This window comes from Ursus maritimus, unplaced genomic scaffold (genome assembly GCF_017311325.1).
Source record: "Ursus maritimus isolate PB19 unplaced genomic scaffold, ASM1731132v1 scaffold_14, whole genome shotgun sequence".
In the NCBI taxonomy this organism is placed as follows: Eukaryota; Metazoa; Chordata; class Mammalia; order Carnivora; family Ursidae; genus Ursus; species Ursus maritimus.
The window spans coordinates 50,853,233-50,861,924 of NW_024423786.1; positions in this window are offsets into that span (position 1 = coordinate 50,853,233).

Consider the following 8,692-nt stretch of genomic DNA (forward strand, 5'->3'; position numbering starts at 1 on the left):
AAAAAAAAGATTTTATTTATTTATTTATTTATTTGAGAGAGGGAGCATGAGTGAGTGAGAGAGAGCATGAGCACCAGCAGAGGGAGAGGCAGAAGGAGAGGGAGAAGTGGGCTCCCCACTGAGCAGGGAGACCGATGTGGGACTTAATCCAGGACCTCAGGATCATGACCTGAGCCAAAGGCAGACTCTTAACTGACGGAGCCACCCAGGTGCCCCACACTGAAACTATAGACCACTTGGGATAAGTGAAACCTTTATAATGATGTGTCTTCTAATCTGTAAACATGGCATCTACATCAAAAACTAATGATGTACTGTATGTTGGCTAATTGAATTTAAATTTAAGAAAAGAAAGAAAGAAAAACATTTGGGGGGATGCCTGTGTGGCTCAGTTGGTTAACTGTCTGCCTTTGGCTTAGGTCATGATCCCAGGGTCCTGGGATTGAGTCCTGCATTGGGCTCCTTGCTCAGCAGGGAGCCTGCTTCTCCCTCTGCCTGCCATTCCCCCTGTTTGTGCTCTCTCTCTCTCTGACAAATAAATAAAAATTTTTAAAAAAGAAAGACATTTGAGAAGACCTAGATCAATTGTTTATTTTTGCTTTTATTTCCCTTGCCTCAGGAGACATATCTAAAAAGAAGTTGTTATGGCTGATGTCAAAGAGGTTACTGCCTCTGTTTTCCTCTAGGATTTTTCTAGTTTTTTCTAGTTTCACATTTAGGTTTTTAATCATTTTGAGTTTATTTTTGTGTTTGGTGTAAGAGAGTGGTGCAGTTTAATTCTGCATGGTGCTGTTCAGTTTTCCCAACATCATTTGTTGAAGAGACTATGTTTTTCCCACTGAATTATTCTTTCCTGCTTTGTGAAGATTAATTGATCATTTAGTTGTGGTTATATTTCTGGGCTTTCTAGTCTATTCCATTGGTCTGTGTGTCTGTTTTTGTGCCAGTACCATACTGCCTTGATGACTTCAGCTTTGTAATATAACTTGAAGCCTGGAATTGTGATGCCTCCAACTTTGCTCTTTTTTTCCCCTGCAAGGTTGCTTTGGCTATTCACAATCTCTTGTGGTTCCATACAAATTTTAGGAATTTTTGTTTTAGCTCTGTGAAAAACGCTATTGATATTTTGGTAAGAATTGCATTGAACGTGTAGGTTGCTCTAGATAGCATAGACATTTTAACAATATTTGTTCTTCCAATCCGTGAGCATGGAATGTCTTTCCATTTCTTTGTGTCATCATCAATTTCTTTTGCCAGTGTTTTATAGTTTTCAGAGTACAGGTCTTTCACCTCTTTGGTTAAGTTTATTCCTAGGTATCTTATTATTTTGGGTGCAATTATAAAGGGGATTGATTCCTTAATTTCTCTTTCTGCTGCTTCATTATTGGTGTGTAGAAACACAATGGATTTCTGTACATTGATTTTGTATCTTGCCACTTTACTGAATTTGTTTATCAGTTCTAGCAGTTTTTTGGTGGAGTCTTTTGGGTTTTCTATATAGAGTATCATGTCATCTGCAAATAGTGAAAGTTTTACTTCTTCCTTTTGAATGCCCTTCATTTGAATGCCTTTTATTTCTTTTTGTTGTCTGATTGCTGTGGCTAGGACTTCCACCATACACAGTGAAGGAAACCATCAACAAAACTAAAGACAACCAAAGGAAGGGGAGAACATATTTGCAAACGACGTATCCAATAAGGGTTAGTATCCCAAATCTATAAAGAACTTACCAAACTCAACACCCAAAACACAAATAATCTAGTTAAGAAATGGGCAGAGGACATGAACAGACATTTTTCCAAGGAAGACATCCAGATGGCTAACAGACATGAAAAGATGCTCAATATCACTGGGCATCAGGGAAAAACAAGTCAAAACCACAGTGAGATACAACCTCACACCTGTCAGACTGACTAAAATCAGCAACAGAAGAGACAACAGGTGTTGGCAAGAATGTGGAGAAAAGGGAACCCTCTTGCACTCTTGGTGGGAACGCAAACTGGTGCAGCCACTGTGGAAAACAGTATAGAGGTTCTCAAAAAGGTAAAAATAGAACTGCCCTGTGATCCAGCAATTGCACTACTAGGTATTGAACCAAAAAAATACAAAAACACTAGTTCAAAGGGATACATGCACCCCAGTATTTATAGCAGCATTATCTCAATAGACAAATTATGGAAATAGCCCAAGTATCTGTTGATCGATGAATGAATAAAGAAGATGGGGTGTATACCTATACAATGGAATATTACTCACCATAAGAAAGAATGGAATCTTGTCATTTGCAGTGACATGGATGGAGCCAAAGAGTATAATGCTAAGCAAAATAAGTCAATCAGAGAAAGACAAATACCATATGATTTCACTCATATGTGGAATTTAAGAAACAAAACAAATGAGCAAAGTGATTAAAAAAGAGAGAGAGAAGCAAACTAAGAAACAGACTCTTTTTTTTTTAAATGATTTTTTATTATATTATGTTAATCACCATACAGTACATCCCCGGTTTCCGATGTAAGGCTCGATGATTCATTAGTTGTGTATAACACCCAGTGCACCATGCAATACGTGCCCTCCTTACTACCCATCACCGGTCTATCCCATTCCCCTACCCCCCTCCCCTCTGAAGTCCTCAGTTTGTTTCTCATAGTCCATAGTCTCTCATGTTTCATTCCCCCTTCTGATTACCCCCCCTTTCTTTATCCCTTTCTTCCCCTACTGATCATCCTAGTTCTTATGTTCCATAGATGAGAGAAATCATATGATAGTTGTCTTTCTCTGCTTGACTTATTTCACTTAGCATTATCTCCTCCAGTGCTGTCCATGTTGTAGCAAATGTTGAGAACTCGAAGAAACAGACTCTTAACTACAGAGAATAAAGTGATGGTTACCAGAGGGGAGGTGGATGGGGGATGGGTTAAATAGGTGGTGGGGATTAAGGAGGGCACTTGTTGTGATGAGCACCGGGTGATGTATGGAATTGTTGAATCACTATATTGTACACCTAAAACTAATAGTACACTGTATGTTCTCTAACTGGAATTTAAATAAAAACTTAAAAAGAAACAATGGGAAAAAGACAGTCTCTTCAACAAGTGGTGTTGGGAAAACTGGACAGCCACATAGAAATGAATGAAACTGGACCACTCTCTTACATCTTATGCAACTTGCATGATTTTTACGTGTGCAGTTTGGTAGCAAAACTACACTCACAGTATTGGGCAAACATTGTATCTGTTTCCATAAGCTTTCATGAATCAAACAGAAAATCTGTAGCCATTTACCAATAACTTGATCTAATGCCACAGAACCCGCCCTTGACAACCTCTGGTCTACTTTCTATCTCTATGATTTTTCTTAATCTAGATATTTCATATAAGAGAAGTCATAAAATACATGTTCTGTGGCATCTGGCTTATTATACTTAGCATAATGTTTTCAAGGTTTGTCCATGTTTTAGCATGTTTCAGAACTGAATTCCTTTTTATGGCTGAAAAATAATCCTCTGTGTGTGTGTGTGTGTGTGTGTGTGTGTGTGTGTGTGTGTTTCCACATTTTGGGTATTATCAGTAATACTTCTATGAACATTGTTACATAAGTACCTGTTTGTGTTCCTGATTTGAATTCTTTGGCTATATACCTAGGAGTGGAATGGCTGGGTTGTATGATAGTTCTATGTTTAGCTTTTGAGGAACTGCCAAACGGCACTCTCTGAACTCAAAAAGTCTATGTCCCCCGATTTTATTCTGTATGAAGTCGTTTGGGCTGATTGGGGCCCCCTGCAATTCCATATGAGTCTGAGGATCAGTTTTTCCATATCTGGAAAAAAGGCATTGTCCTTTTTTGCACAAAAATAATGAGAGGGATTGCGTTGAATCTCTAGGTTTCTTTTCTTTTTCTTTTCTTTATTTAGATTTTATTTATTTGAGAGAGAGAAAGAGCACAGAGGGAGATAGAGAAGCAGACTCCCCGCTGAGCAGGGAGCCTGATGCGAGGCTCGATCCCAAGACCCTGAAATCATGACCTGAGCTGAAGGCAGATGCTTAACTGACTGAGCCACCCAGGTGCCCCTCTAGGTTTCTTTGTACAGATTGACATCTGAAAAAATGAAGTCTTTCTACCCATTAACACCAGACACATTTTCATTTATTTAGGTTTTCTTCAATTTCAGCTGTGTATTTAGTTTTCAGTTACAAATCTCTTACCTTCTTGGTTAAATTTATTTCTAGGTGTTTCATTGTTTTAGATGCTATTTTAAACAGAATAACTTTCTTATATTCCTTTCAGTTGCTCCTTTCAAATTGTAAGAACACAACGATATTGTTGTGTTGATCACATATCCTGCAACAGTTCGTTGCTCAACTGATAAACACCTGTGAAAATAAACAACAAATATTGAATTTAATACCAAAAACAAACAAACAAACAAACAAACAAACAAACAAAAAAAACCAGTTCTTTGCTCAATACCTTTCCTATGGACTCTTTGGAGTTTACCATATATAGGATTAGGTCCCTGTGAATAGAGGTAGTTTTACTTCCTCCATTCCAACCTGGATGACTTTTATTTGGTTTTCTTGACTAATAGCTCTGGCTAGAACTTCCAGTTCCATGGTGACCAGCAGCATGTAGGCTTCCCTGCCTTGTCCCTGATGTTAGGGAGAAAGTTTTCAGTCTTTCACTATCAAATATGGTGTTAGCTGTGGGTTGTTCATAAAAACCATTTAACATCTAGAGGGATTATTGCGCTATCCCCAGTTTTCTGAGTTTTTTGTTTTTAATTATCATGAATGGGTTTTGGATTTTAAGAAATTCCTTTTCTTCATCAATTGAGATTGAGTTTTTTGTCCTTTTGTTTATTGATGTGATGCATTTCCTTGATCTAGTTTCTTATGTTGAACCACCCTTGAGTTCTTGGATAAATATCATTTGGTTATGGCAAATTATCCTTTTAATTTGGTGTTGGATTCAATTTGTTAATATTTTGTTGATGATTTTTGCATCTGTCTTTTTTTTAAGTTTAATGAAATATTTCCTTATTTTTTTAAATGTTTTTTTATTATATTATGTTAGTCACCATACAGTACATCCCTGTTTTTTTTTTATTTAAGATTTTATTTATTTATTCAACAGAGATAGAGACAGCCAGCGAGAGAGGGAACACAAGCAGGGGGAGTGGGAGAGGAAGAAGCAGGCTCATAGCGGAGGAGCCTGATGTGGGGCTCGATCCCATAACGCCGGGATCACGCCCTGAGCCGAAGGCAGACGCTTAACCGCTGTGCCACCCAGGCGCCCCAGTACATCCCTGGTTTTTGATGTAAAGTTCGATGATTCATTAGTTGCGTATAACACCCAGTGCACCATGCAATACGTGCCCTCCTTACTACCATCACCGGTCTATCCCAGTCCCCCACTCCCCTCCCCTCTTTATCAGGGATATTCCTTTATAATTTTACTGTGATGTCTTTATATGGATTTGGTGTCAGGTTAGTGCTGGCTTCATGAGATGATTTAGGAAATTTTTCCATCTTTAAAATTTTTTGGAAGATTTTGAGAAATATTGGTGTAAATCTTCCTTAAATGTTTGGTAGAATTAACTAGTGAAACCATGTCATCATGAGCTTTTTTGTGTTGGGAGGTTTTTTATTACAGATTCAGTCTCCTTCCTCATTATTGGTCTCTTCCAGATTTTCTTTCTTCATGATTCAGTGTTGGTTTCTCTTATGCTTTTAGGAGTCTATCCATTTCTTCTAGGTTATCCAGCTCGTTGGCATATAATTGCTCATAGTAGTCTCTTATGATCTTTTGTATTTCTGTGGTATCAGTTTTAATGTTTCCTCTTTCATTTCTAATTTTATTTGAGTCTTCTCTTTTTTTTTCTTAGTCTAATTTTTCTCAATTTTGTTTATAATTTCAAAAAAGCCAGCTCTTAGTTTTGTTGTTGTTGTTGTTTTAAATATAGTTTTCACAGGGCACCTGGGTGGCTCAGTTGGTTAAGGATCAGACTCTTTGTTTTGGCTCAGGTCATGATCTCATGGGTCATGAGACTGAGCCCTGGGTTAAGCATCCAACTCTTTTTTTTTTTTAGAGTTTATTTATTTGACAGAGAGACAGCCAGCAAGAGAGGGAACACAAGCAGGGGGAGTGGGAGAGGAGGAAGCAGGCTCCCAGTGGAGCAGGGAGCCCAATGCGGGGCTCAATCCCAGGACCCTGGGATCACGCCCTGAGCCGAAGGCAGACGCTTAATGACTGAGCCACCCAGATGCCCCAGAATATGTGTCTAATTCTTGACTTCTGTTGGGGGACAAGGAGGCTGGTGTCTCCTACATCCCCATTCTGGTGATATCTGTTCTATTCTCTTTCTAGTCTCTGTTTAGTATTTCTGCTTTGATATTTGTTTTTTTCTTCTTTCTACTGGTTTTTGGCTAAGTTTTTTCTTTTTCTTGTTCCCTGTGGTATAAATTTAGGTTGTTTATTTGAGATCTTTCTTTTTGCTTACTGTAGGCTTTTATAGGTATAAACTACTCTCCTAGAACTGCTTTTGCTTGAGCCTATAACTTTTGGCATGTTGTATTTCTATTTTCCTTCGTTGTATGATTTTTTAAAAAGATTTTATTTATTTATTTATTTGTCAGAGAGCGAGAGAGCACAAGAAGGGGGAGCAGCAAGCAGAGGGAGAAGCAGACTCCCCACTGAGCAGAGAGCCTGATGGGGGGCTCGATCCCAGGACCCAGGGATCATGACCTGAGCCAAAGGCAGACATTTAACCAACTGACCACCCAGGCGTCCCTGTTGTGTGATATTTTTTTAATTTCCCTTTTGATCTCTTCTTTGATCTATTGGTTTTTCAGGAGCACATTTTTTTCTCCACTTATTTGTGAATTCTCCAGTTTTCCTCCTGTTATTGAATTCTTGTTTCATACCACTGTGATTGCAAAAGATAGGCTGATTTCAGTCTTCATAAGTTTGTTAAGACTTGTTTTGGGTGGCCCAATGTATGATCTATTCAGGGTAATGTTCTGTATACGCTGGAGAAGAACGTGTGTTCTGCTGCTATTAGGTGGAATTTTCTGGATGTATTTGTTAGGTCTATTTGGTAAATTGTGCTTAAAGTCCAATGTTTACGTACTCATTTTCAGCCTGGATGGTGTAGCCACTGCTGAAAGTAAGATAATGAAGACCTCTACCATAATTTATTGCTATTACTCGCCAGATCCATTTATATTTCTTAATGTGTTTATGTACTCTGATATTGGATAGATATACATTTATAATTGTATAATTGATTATAATACATTATAATCAATCTTCTTTGCCTCTTGTTATAATTTTTTATTTTTTATTATTTATTTATTTTAAAGATTTTATTTATAATTTTTTTAAAGATAGATTTATTTATTTGTTTATTTATTTATTTAAGAGAGTGCAAGCAGGGGGAGAAGGGCAGAGGGAGAAGAAGAGGAACAGACTCCCTGCAGAGCCGGGAACCCAACATGGGGCTAGATTCCAGGACCCTGAGATCATGACCTGAGCCAACATCAAGAGTCAGACACTTAGCTGACTGAGACACTCAGGCGCCCCTGCTTCTTGTTATGGTTTTTGACTTAAAGTCTATTTTATCTGATATAAGTATGGACACCCCTGCTCTCTTTCGGTTTCCATTTGCATGGAATATCTTTTTCCACACCTCCACTTTCAGTTTATGTGTGTCCTTAATTGCTGAAGTGCATCTCTTGTAAGCATCATATAGATGGGATTTTAAAAAAAAAACAACAACTGTTTGTCATTTTATGTGTTTTGATCAGAGACTTTAGCTCCTTGTACTTTTAAGTAATTATTGATAGGTGAATTCTTACTATTGTCATTTTGTTAATTGTTTTCTTGGTGTTTTGTAGATCCTTTGCTCCTTTCTTCCTCTATTGCTGTCTTCCTTTGTGATTTTTGATTTTCCGTGATTTGTTGATCCGTTTCTGGTTTTGTTTTTGTTTTTGTATCTACTCTAGGGTTTTGATTTGTGGTTAGCATGAGGCTTATATAAAACATTTATAGTTATAACAGTCTATGTTAAGGGGCGCCTGGGTGGCTCAGTTGGTTAAGTGTCTGCCTTCAGCTCTGGTCATGATCCCAGGGCCTTGGGATTGAATCCCACGTTGGGCTCCTTGCTCAGCAGGGAGCCTGCTTCTCCCTCTGCCTGCCACTCCTCCTGCTTACGCATGCACTCACACTCTGTCTCTAATAAATAAATAAAATTAAAAAACCCCAGTCTATGTTAAGCCAACAATTTAATTTTGATTACATAAAAAACTCTACCCTTTTGTTTCCCCCATTTTATATTTTTGGTGTGTCAATTTACATCTTTTTGTATTGTATATTTTTAAAATTAATGCAGTGTAGTTATAATTAATAATTTTGTCTTTTAACCATTACCCTGGAGTTATAACCATTAAAATATTAGACTTTTTTTGCATTTGACTACCTTTACCACTGAGTTTTATACTTTAATATGTTTTCATGTTACTAATTGACATCATTTTTATTTTATTTTAATTTTTTTTATTTTTTAAAGATTTTATTTATTTATTTATTTGACAGAGAGAGAGCCAGAGAGCACAAGTGGAGGGAATGGCAGAGGGAGAGGGAGAAGCAGGATCCCCACTGAGCAGGGAGCCAGATGCAGGGCTTGATCCTGGGA